Raw genomic sequence first — 12397 nt, 5'->3', positions numbered from 1 at the left:
CCAACAGGGATCCGGAGGGTAGCACTCTGGAACGACAACCAGGATTCACAACTCCAGTGGGTCAGTATAGATGTCCAGGCAGGAAGCTCTATAACTGGCAACTAGAGAAGTGTGAGGGGAGAATATAAGGAGGTTAGGAGTGGCAGACAAGAAACAGCTGAGGAGGAGAAGCTACGGATTCCTGATTGAGACAAAAAGGATAGCAAGGCAAACACAGAAAACAATCACTAAGAAACAACGTGATCTTTAGATATAGAGCGCGCAGCCACCCGCTGCGACCTCCTGACCCCGGGTATAACGGAGTCAGACGTGGCTCTTGATACCCTCGTGACACTCCCCCAATGAAAAACACGCTACAGTGTTAGGGGTTAAGCAGCTCCTCCAGTATTGCCACTATATTTCTGTGTTTCGAGCTGAAAGGCAGGTGCAGGATGAGTCCCCAATAATAACTGCAGACACTGCCCCAATACCGCAGGAAACAGTCAATGCTGCAGGATAATAATACGGCCTCTATTGGCGTTGCACACAGTCTTCTCCCAGGAGAGGTACAGGTCTTGAACTTCATAGAACTCTGATGAAAAAAATATACATGGAATACCTGCATCTTCCCAATATACCGGGTCTACACAGAGAGGAGGCTTTTACACCCACATCACACTCTCTATTCTGTCTATCCACTGGGAGACACTCTCTCCACCCTCTGACGGTCTCTTCTTTGGTGCATTACTTTATCTAACATGACCTGACCTTTCACAAGGCCCTCAGTCACTAATAGGTATATCTCCTACTCCTGTTGGCTGGAATGGCAGCGCAGACAAATTGTGGATAACTATAAATATGTGGAGGCAGCAATAGGTGATATAAACCTTATATATTGTAGAGAAAGCAGTCAAAATGTAAGAATATAAACCTCATTCATCACACATTTACTGTAATCTACCCCTGAAAGCCTTAAAAATGTTGAATTTGTATATTTTTCATGATAAGTTTCTGTATATTTCTTCTAAAATGAAGTGACATTGGCACCAGTGTGAATTATCCAGCAATCACGGGCAGTCTCTTTGCTCCTCCGCCCACCTGTCTTGTCACTTTCCCAGTCCATGCTGGAAGTTGCTGGCACCGCCTCGGCCCGGCCCTCATGTATGATTCAGTGTTTGTCTGCACAGTGCCCTCCCTTACCCTCCATATACAGAGAGCACATGGAAGTGTCTGGAAGAGACCAGAACACACAGCAGTGAATATATAAGAAGCTGAGCTGGGACGTCTGCAGTACTGAGCAGCAAGAAAGCAGACGCTGACACATTGCCTCAACTCAACCAAGACAAGAAGCTTCAGCAGAATCAGCCAAAGATGTCTCCTCTCCGTCTTCTGCAGCCATCATCCAGCCCTCTGTGTGTCTGCGGGGAGCCTGCCCTCACTCTCTGGCCGGCTACACAGCTCATGTTTGGCCTGCTGGAAGATGACATGATGGGCATGAGGAAGGACATGGAGAGGAGAAGGCAGCGTGTCAACCAGGCTGACCAGCTCCTGGCCCAGGACATGGAACGGAGAGCCGATCTGACCAGAAGATCTGCAGCCGCTGGCAGAAACCCTTCCACCACAGGCAAAGAGGGGAAGGAAAACTTTCAGCTCACCCTGGACGTCAGCGGCTTTTCTCTAGGGAGCTGACTGTGAAAACGGAAGGCAGGAGGCTCATTGTCTCAGGAAAACATGACAAGAAAAAGGAGGCAGAGAATGGCGGCTATTTCCATGAGTACAGAGAGTGGAGACGAGAAGCTGAGCTCCCGCTTGACGTCCACCCTGAGGACATACTGTGCTCCGTGTCCAAGGATGGCCGGCTCCACTTTCAGGCTCCTAGACTGGTGCTACCAGCTGCTGAAGAAAGGACTATTCCTATCACCCAGAGCCCAGGAGATGGAGAAGAAAACCCCCTGGAGATCCAGACCAGTGACCCAGAGGGAGAGAACGGACTGAACTCTACCTGACTGCATATGGATAATTCTCCTACATAGTGTCCTGTATATCCTCCTGTTTATGTCTGGAAACAATAAGTGATGTTTTTATGGAAATTTATAATGAATTGTAAATTATTTTTTTTTTTTTTTCAATAAACGGTTAAACATATTTTATTTTTGTCTCTTTATAGTAAGGATTAATAAGAATAATATATACCTAAAAACCAGGAGGAGGAAATAGGGTCGTTGGTTGCTAAGCCATGTGTACATATTCTACTGATGTCGGTAAAGAAGTCTCTCTTACGTCACTGGCTAGAAAAGGAAGTACCAGTGTGGGAGGAGGTCATAGGGACGATGAAAAATGTTCTTTATTTGGAAAGACTGGAAGTAGAACAAGATAAGGAACGTTTGTTTGAGAGGTTTATTAAGAAATGGAGGAGGTTCATAGAGAAACAACTGTCTGATATTGAAATTCAGGAACTCATAGCCCCATTTAAACTTACTGGTTGGTATCTGGAGGCTCAGCTAGCAGATAGGTTAGGGAGACTGGCTGTATAATTTAGCACTTAGGTGAGCAAATCGCCAGAGGTGGGGAGCGATGCTTGAGACCGAAGCCACTTCAAGTCCGAAGGTCTTAGATTGGTGTTCAGGGGTGGGGGGAAAAAGGGGGGGGGGGGGGTCATGGGTTGAGGGAGGGGGGGGAGTTGGGGCATAAAATTGTAAAATGTGAATTGAGAAATCATATCTTCAAAACTGCCTGTACAATATGCTTTGATGCAATTCTTGTATTTTGCACTGTTTTGATACCCATTGCTGTACAAATGATTTCTTACTTCAATAAAGAGATTTAAAAAAAAAAAAAAAAAAGAATAATATGTGATGCTTTATGAGATTGAAGGTTTACAAGTGAAAGCAGCTGCTATACAACCCTATTATGTAATATGTCTCTATGGGAAATGTGGAACTTTTATCCTAAATAAGAAGTGAGAACAGTTTATTGGTGTAAATGTAATGTCCGACTGAGGTGCTTTGGGCACAAAATCCAGCAGCTGCACAGAACTAGCAGATGTCAGTGTTTAGGTGATATGAAGGGTGTTCTCATCATTGTACACATAGATCATATTTAGAGATGAGCGAATTTCATATTTTGAAATTCGTTCACGCTTCGTTTACTGGTAAAAGGTGAATTGCGTTATGGATTCCGTTACCACGGACCATAACGCAATTCTATGACGGAATGCATAACGGAATGCCTTTAGAGGCATTCCGTTATTCATTCCGTCATAATAGAAGTCTATGGGCTGAAAAACGGATCTGTTCTGGTTTGGGACAGATCCGTTTTGCAGCCCATAGACTTCTATTAGGATGGAATGAATAATGGAATGCCTCTAAAGGCATTCCGTTATGCGTTCCGTCATAGAATTGCGTTATGGTCCGTGGTAACGGAATCCATAACACAATTCACTTTTTATCAGTATACGAAGCGTGAACGAATTTCATAACCTAAAATTCGCTCATCTCTAATCATATTATCACACAGGAATAACTGGTCGTCTGAAACAACCCAAGAAAGTAGATGAACCTGTGATCTGCTCAGTTATCTTCTGAAGGGGGTCACCATTTCTGAGCTCATAAGTCTATTTGTAGTTTTTATGTAAGAATCTAGACCCACCACATAGGAGTTTTTGTTCCTCTGCTTGGCTGGTGCTCCCTATATACAAATGGGTTTTCTAGCTACACTGAATAGTAAATATAACATATTTAGGGATGAGCGAATCGACTTTGGATGAAACATCCAAAGTCGATTTGCATAAAACTTAGTTTCAATACTGTACGGAGCGAGCGCTCCATACAGTATTAGAATGTATTGGCTTCGATGAGCCGAAGTTATTGCTTCGCGAAACCTCGCGAGACTTCGTGTAATAACTTCATAATTTAAATAATTTGTACTGTAAAAAAACATTTCCCGAACACGGGTTTGGTTCCTAGTGGTATAATGTTTTTTTATAGTAGAAATTTATGAAGTTATTACTTTGCGGTAATAACTTTGGCTCATCGGAGCCAATACATTCTAAGGCCCCTTTCACACGGGCGAGTATTCCGCGCGGATGCGATGCGTGAGGTGAACGCATTGCACCCGCACTGAATACCGACCCATTCATTTCTATGGAGCTGTTCACATGAGCGGTGATTTTCATGCATGACTTGTGCGTTGCGTGAAAATCGTAGCATGCTCTATATTCTGCGTTTTTCACGCAACGCAGGCCCCATAGAAGTGAATGGGGTTGCGTGAAAATCGCAAGCATCCGCAAGCAAGTGCAGATGCGGTGCGATTTTCCCGCATGGTTGCTAGGTGACAGTCTATTCACTGTATTATTTTCCCTTATAACATGGTTATAAGGGGAAATAATAGCATTCTGAATACAGAATGCATAGTAAACTAGCGCTGGAGGGGTTAAAAAAAATAAAAAAATTAACTCACCTTCTCCTCTTGTTCGCGAAGTTCCCGGTCTCTTCTTTACTTCTCAAAAGATGAACTATCGGCTAGGACCTGTGGTGACGTCAGATCACATGCTCCAATCACATGGTCCATCACCACGGTGATGGACCATGTGATTGGAGCATGTGATCTGACGTCACCAAAGGTCCTTTAGCCCACAGCTCATCATTAAAGAAGTAAAGAAGAGACCGGGAACTACGCGAACAAGAGGAGAAGGTGAGTTAATTTTTTATTTATTTTTTAACCCCTCCAGCGCTAGTTTACTATGCATTCTGTATTCAGAATGCTATTATTTTCCCTTATAACCATGTTATAAGGGAAAATAATACTATTTACAGAACACCGATCCCAAGCCCGAACTTCTGTGAAGAAGTTCGGGTTTGGGTACCAAACACGCACGATTTTTCTCACGCGAGTGCAAAATGCATTACAATGTTTTGCACTCGCGCGGAAAAATCGCGGGTGTTCCCGCAGTGCACCCGCACATTTTCCCGCAACGCCCGTGTGAAAGAGGCCTAATACTGTATGGAGCGCTCACTCCGTACAGTATTGACACAAGGTTTTATGCGATTCGCTCATCCCTAAACAGAGTCAACACATTATTGTTACACACAAGATTGCCATCTTGTGGCAGCAACTTTGAATTACATAATTTTATTAATGGATCAGTAATAATTATTTTAGGTAAGTTTAGGTAACCCTTTAATGACCTGGCCTGAAAAGGCCTAAATGACCAGACCCATTTTTGTTGGGCTACCTAAATACAACATTTGCAACATTTCTTACATGGCACATACGGCTCTTTATTGATGTTTTTTAGTTTGTTTGTTTTTTGCTTGATTTGGGGATTTTTTTTCTTCAAACTATAGTTTTTTAGGGCATATTTATTAAGACCAGTGTTTTAGTCGCCTAAACCAGGCGTAGAAAATGATGAATGAGATGGGCCTGCCGTCTCATCCCCTTTCCCAAACACACGCCCTGTTTTTTAGACCTAGCATGAGCGGGGAAGAAGTTGCAGATTCTGCTGCTACATGGCGTGCAACTGAATCTGTGGCGTATATCTGTTCCTAAATAACTCCCTTATTTTTTTAATATGAAAACTAACACCAAAATAAATTTATTAAAATGAGTTCCCTATTTTGTGTTGGTCATTTTGATATATAATATGTATAGTTCCACATGAACGGACCTATAACGGTGAAGGTTTCGGTTGGCATGGGTGTTTTTATTTCTTATTTAGTTTTTTCTTTTATTTGCATTTTATGATATATTTTACTTATATTTTTAGATTTATTTATATATATTTATAGACAGATATCGGTTTTGAGTCCTAGTCTTTAGTGACAAATTTAATAACTTGTTAGTCATAGTAGATAAATCTGGGTAAGTGAATAGCTGACTGATGTTGCTATCCACATGAGCTGTGGCAACTGAGATAGCAGGTCGGCTGCATCCTGAAAACACTCCAATGTGGTGCCCAATGGAAGTAAGTTTCTTCTCTACCCGTAGTTTGTGAAGCTTTGGGTACCATGGCCTGGATGGCCATACTGGATATACCAGGACTAAATGTTCTATTTGTTCCTCCTGAATCTTTTGAATTATTCTTGGAAGCAGGATCGGGGGAGGGAATGTGTACAAGGCTACTAGGTCTGACCACGGGAAGGATTATACATCTATCCTCCATGCTTTCTGAGACCAAGTTCTCACTACAAATACGGATGTCTGTGTCTCTGGAAATGCGGACATACGGAAACGGAAAGCTCATGGAGTAACTTTCATTTTTTTTGCGGACCCATTGAAATGAATGGTTCCGTATATGGTCCGCAAAAAAGACAAACGGAACGGACACGGAAAGAAAATAAGTTTGTGTGCATGAGGCCTTAAAAAGAGGTTTATTTTCCTTCTGAAAGACAATCTGACATAGAAACCCATATATTCGAGAATTAGATTGTTTACCCTGCTGGTTCAGTATCAGGGAATTGAACTCATTGGAAGAAAATTCCTACGAAAGACCAACCAGCCTATTTCTAATAAATCCCATGACTTGATGGTATGCTAGATAATGTGCAGAACCCCATTTATAAAGCTCACAGAACTCCTGACAAGTATAATATCTCTGCTTTTGTGAGTTCCAAAGATCCTATACTGTATTTACATGGCGTGTTCGCCATGTAGTAAATTGTTTGTTGAGTGCCCCCGCGAGGAATTCCAGATGGTTCCAATAAACAAGGAGCTTCGTCATCTGCTTCTTAGCTGTGTCATGTGACCAGCAATCAGACTTTCCAAATAACACATTTTATGTGTGGACAGTAAGGCAGTTTCTTTATGTATTCCTATGGGAGCCTCAATGTCAGTCTCATGGGAATGAATAGAGAAGTAACTGACTTCCTGTCCAGTGTCAGTTGAAGATCAGAGTGCTGGTCACATGACACAGGTGAGGATCAGAAGGGAGGTTATAACTCACAAATACAGTCACCGGTAAGAAGATTTCCTTCCCTGCAGTTTACGTCATGCACCTTTCTAACAGGTCAGAGAATAAAAAATGTGTTTGTAGGAGTGCTACTTTAATGTCTGTAAGGAAAACCTTGGTTTTCTGCCTGACCAAATAAAGTATCTAAAGGCTGTTTATAGAGTATTGATGTCAGAGAGTTTCAATAGCAGAGGAATAGTCTGTAACGGGTACAAAAGTTTAGGGAAACATACCATTTTCACCAGATGGCAACTGCCTAGTAGCAATAGAGGAAGAGATACCCATTTCTCCACATCCGCCAATGTCTATCCAATCAGATTTGGATAGTTTAAGTTATGGATTGATTCAGGCCTTTTTCCGATATTTATACTTAAATATTTTACTGAGCTGGATGCTATCTTTATGGGGAAGGCTGTCCAGTCTCTGCATCATTGTCGCAGCCACAGGTCTAAGAGTTCACTCGAGACATTAATTCTAAAGGCTAAAAAGGATCCAAACTGTGTCAGAAGACTAAATAAATTAGGCAAGTCTCTTTCAGGGTGTTCCAAAAACAGTAGAAGGTTGTCCGCAAAAAGCTTATGACGCATCTCCTTTTTCCCCCACCACATCCCTGGTGAGTGCCCTTCTGTAGTTGGAAGGCTGAGGACAGAAACCCAGGAGTACAGAAGGTTGGTTATAGAGAGTGTTAAGATCTTGTCTAAGGGGTCCCACCACCCCCATCTTATCCAATACTTTACCCAACCAGCCCCAATCCACATTATCCAATGCTTTGCCTGCGTCTATCGTTAGGAGGGCCGCAGACTGGTGCACCAGAGGACGCATTTTGATCTCATTCAGGGCTGCCAGAACCTTCCCGATATTAGTGACTGCTGCTCTTCCCTGAGTGAAACCCACTTGTTCTGGAGACAGGAGCAAAGGCATAATGGGTTTGAAGATGGTCAAGGTGGGAATGATGTTATATCCAAGCATCTTTTAAAATTCTCCCATATATCCATCAGGTCCTAGTGCCTTATTTAAAGAAAGTCCCCTTATTACCAACTCTACCCCCTCCCTTGGTATGGGTGCATTTAGGCACTCTAGATGATCTCGAGAGACTGTGGGGAAATTTATGTTTCAGCCAATTATCATCACTGAGAGAGGTAGCTAACCAACCTGTATACATGTAGAATTCTTTCATTATTTTGTTTAATTTAGTCGAAAAGGGTTTGTATAGTACCTCCTTTATCTTTCAGAGCTAAAATCTGAGATGACTGAAAAGGACCTTTTGGCCATTCTTGCCAACAAGAATTCTTGAAGAATTTGGCCTCAATTTGTGATCTATAGAGATTTTCTTTCTCTGAAGACATTTTTCATAGGTTTTTTTTGCCAAATCCCATGCAGTCTTATTTTGGGGGATGGATGATACCTGATATCCCCATTATAGTCAATAGGGATGGAGCGGCAGTCCGGCGGCACGGCGAAATAGCGGCAGGACGGATTCGACAGGGTAAACAGCCTATCGGATCCATCCTGCCGCTAGTGTGAAAGTAGCCTTAGGATCATGAGCAGTTCCTTTCCTTCTCCATACTCTTCTCTTCCCATCACTCTGGTACAAGTTGATCTTGGTTTCATTTGTCCATAGGATGTTGTTCCAGAACTGTGAAGGCTTTTTTAGATGTCGTTTGGCAAACTCTAATCTGGCCTTCCTGTTTTTGGAGGCTCACCAATGTTTTACATCTTGTGGTGAACCCTCTGTATTCACTCTGGTGAAGTCTTCTCTTGATTGTTGACTTTGACACACATACACCTACTGTCACGAACCGGCGGACAGGTAGTGAATCCTCTGGACCAGAGAGGCGATGGCGCGGGTTGTACTAGAGGACCAGTTCTAAGCAGTTACTGGTCTTCACCAGAGCCCGCCGCAAAGCGGGATGGATTTGCCGCGGCGGTAACTACCAGGTCGTGTCCCCTAGTAACAACTCGACCTCTCTGGCAGCTGATAAGGCGTGGTACACAGGGAGAAGGCAAGAGCGTAGTCGGACGAAGCAGCGGTCAGGGCAGGCGGCAAAGGTTCAAAGGCGAGTGGACGGTAGCAACGGGTACGGCAACAGGTAAGGCAAACAAACAACATAGGGAACGCTTTCTCTGAGGCACAAGGCACAAAGATCCGGCAGAAAGCTGTGGGAGGAGAAGGTATAAATGGGCAGTGCACAGGTGCAGACTAATTAAGTCAGCACTGCCTCTCACAACCTTAACCCTTAATAGCCCCTTTGGACCAGGCACCAATCACTGGTGCACTGGTCCTTTGAATCTAAGAGTCCCGGCGCGCGCGCGCCCTAGAGAGCGAGGACGCACACGCCGAGACGCTGGAGTGCTGCCTGGAGGCATACGCTGTGAGCGCTCCGAGGCCAGCAGGGGACCCGGAGCGCTCAGCGTAACAGTACCCCCCTTTGGTCTCCCTCCCTTTTTGGTACCGAAGAACTTGCGGATGAGACTGCGGTCCAGGATGTTCTCCTCCGGCTCCCATGACCTCTCCTCAGGACCGCAGCCCTCCCAGTCGACCAAAAAAAATCTTTTCCCCCGGGAGATCTTGGTCGCCAAGATCTCCTTGACAGAGAATATATCGGAGGTACCGGCGACAGGGGTGGGAGAAACAAGCTTGGGAGAAAAACAGTTAAAGACAGCAGGTTTAAGAAGGGAGACATGGAAGGAGTTATGGATTCGGAGGGAGGGAGGAAGATGGAGCTGATAAGAAACTTGATTGATACGACTCTTGATTTTATAGGGTCCCAAGAAACGAGGGCCCAACTTGTAACTTGGGACCCTAAATCGGATGTACCTAGAGGAGAGCCACACCTTGTCACCCGGGCGAAATTCCGGTGGAGATCTGCGTCTCTTGTCAGCTTGAACCTTCATACGGGCGGAAGCCCTGAGGAGAGCAGCGTGGGTTTCTCGCCAGATGGAGGAAAAATCCTGTACAAGACTGTCAACGGCAGGTACAGAAGAAGGAGTGGGAGACTGCGGCAAAGGTGGAAGAGGATGACGGCCGAAAACTACAAAGAAAGGAGACTTGTTAGAGGCAGAGGATTGTTTGTAGTTGTAGGAGAACTCCGCCCAGGGAAGCAGATCAGCCCAGTCGTCATGGCGTGAGGATACAAAGTGACGCAGATAGTCACCCAAAATCTGGTTCACCCGTTCTACTTGGCCGTTAGACTGAGGATGGTACGAAGAAGAAAAGTCCAATTTGATCCCGAGCTGAGCACATAGAGCCCTCCAGAATTTGGAGACGAATTGTACCCCACGATCCGAGACAATATGTTTGGGAAGGCCATGGAGACGGAAGATGTGTTGGAAAAATTGTTTGGCCAACATGGGTGCAGAGGGTAGACCGGGCAGGGGTACAAAGAGAGCCATCTTGGAGAAGCGATCCACCACGACCCAAATAACGGACTTGCCATGGGAGGAGGGAAGATCTGTAATAAAGTCCATGGCGATGTGAGACCAGGGAACTTCAGGAACAGGTAGAGGCAAGAGGAGACCCGCTGGTTTCTGGCGAGGCGATTTATCCCGGGCGCAAATCATACAGGCCTGGACGAAGTCCGAGACATCTTTCTCCAGAGAAGACCACCAGTACCTTTGGGAGATTAGTTGGAGAGACTTTAGCACCCCTGGATGACCGGCAAAAGGGGAGGTGTGGCCCCACTTGAGAATTCGCAGCCGCTGACGTGGAGGTACGTAGGATTTGCCAGGAGGAAGAAGGCGCAGGTCCACGGGAGCGACTGTAATAAGGCGTTCTGGAGGGATAATATATCGAGGTGTTAACTCGTCGCCCACCACATCAGAGGAGCGAGACAGAGCATCTGCCCTAATGTTCTTACAAGCCGGACGGAAATGGATCTCAAAGTTAAAGCGGGCGAAGAACAGAGACCAACGAGCCTGACGGGGATTTAATCTCTGAACAGACTGGAGATAAGCCAGGTTCTTGTGGTCCGTGAAGATGTACACAGGATGTGTGGCGCCCTCGAGTAAATGTCTCCATTCCTCCAGTGCCAATTTAATAGCCAGCAGTTCCCTGTCCCCAATGGAGTAATTTCTCTCTGCGGAAGAGAATGTTTTTGAAAAGAAGCCACAAGTTGAAGTCTTGCCCCGGGAAGACTTCTGGGTGAGGACAGCTCCGGCTCCCACCGAGGAGGCATTCACTTCAAGAGAGAAGGGCTTGGTGGAATCTGGTCTAGAGAGAACGGGTGCAGAGGCAAAGGCGGATTTCAGGGACTGGAAGGCTTCCTCGGCTTGGGAAGGCCAGGATTTGGGGTTAGCTCCTTTTCTAGTGAGGGCCACGATAGGAGCTACCAGAGTGGAATAGTGAGGGATGAATTGCCTGTAGTAATTCGCAAAGCCCAGAAATCTTTGTATGGCTCGGAGACCAGAGGGACGTGGCCAATCCAGAACCGCCGAGAGTTTGGCTGGGTCCATTTGAAGTCCTTGGGCTGAGATAATGTATCCCAGGAAAGGCAGGGAGGTCCGTTCAAAAAGACATTTTTCAAGTTTAGCGTACAGGCGATTTCTCCTAAGACGAGTAAGAACTTGTTGCACATGGACCCGGTGTTGATCCAAATTGGAGGAAAAGATGAGGATATCATCCAGGTATACGACCACGCAGGTGTAAAGTAAGTCCCTGAAAATATCATTGATAAATTCCTGGAAGACAGCAGGTGCGTTGCAGAGGCCGAAGGGCATCACCAAATACTCAAAATGGCCGTCCCTTGTGTTAAAGGCGGTCTTCCATTCGTCTCCCTCACGGATACGGATCAGATTATAGGCCCCTCGAAGGTCCAATTTAGTGAAGATCTTAGCCCCTCGGAGACGATCAAATAGCTCAGAGATTAGAGGCAGAGGGTAACGGTTCTTGATGGTAATTTTATTAAGACCTCTGTAGTCAATGCAGGGGCGGAGGGAGCCGTCTTTTTTTGTCACGAAGAAAAAACCGGCCCCAGCAGGAGAAGATTTTCTTATGAATCCTCTCTGTAGGTTCTCACGTATATAGTCGGACATGGCAAGAGTCTCAGGAGGTGAGAGAGGATAAATTCTGCCCCGAGGTGGAGTAGAACCGAGTATCAGGTCGATCGGGCAATCATAGGATCGGTGAGGAGGAAGAACCTCAGCTTGTTTCTTGCAGAAGACATCCCTGAAGGAATGGTATGGCTTGGGCAGCCCAGAAGGCGGAGAAACTTGCGGGTTCTGTTTGACCAGAGCAGGCTTGAGACAGCGGTCCGAACAGGAGGAGCCCCGACGCAGGATCTCACCGGTGGACCAATTCAGGACAGGACTATGACGTTGAAGCCACGGCAGACAAAGAACTCTAAAGTCTCGGTATGAAATATTCCGATGTCCATCTGCAGAGGCTGGGTACGGAACTGCACGGTGGCTGAGAGTCTCTCACCGTTAACAGTAGAGATGAAAAACGGCTTGGGTAGATGGATTACTGGAATACGG

The 12397-nt window shown here is 45.4% G+C and overlaps 1 pseudogene; it reads left to right on the top strand.

The window, feature by feature from the left end:
* The first annotated feature begins 1179 nt into the window (after positions 1 to 1179).
* Positions 1180 to 1985, top strand: LOC121005735 (annotated as a pseudogene).
* The last annotated feature ends 10412 nt before the right edge of the window (positions 1986 to 12397 follow it).

This window comes from Bufo bufo, chromosome 6, assembly GCF_905171765.1.
Source record: "Bufo bufo chromosome 6, aBufBuf1.1, whole genome shotgun sequence".
Lineage (NCBI taxonomy): Eukaryota > Metazoa > Chordata > Amphibia > Anura > Bufonidae > Bufo > Bufo bufo.
This window is presented reverse-complemented; position numbering and strand designations above follow the sequence as displayed.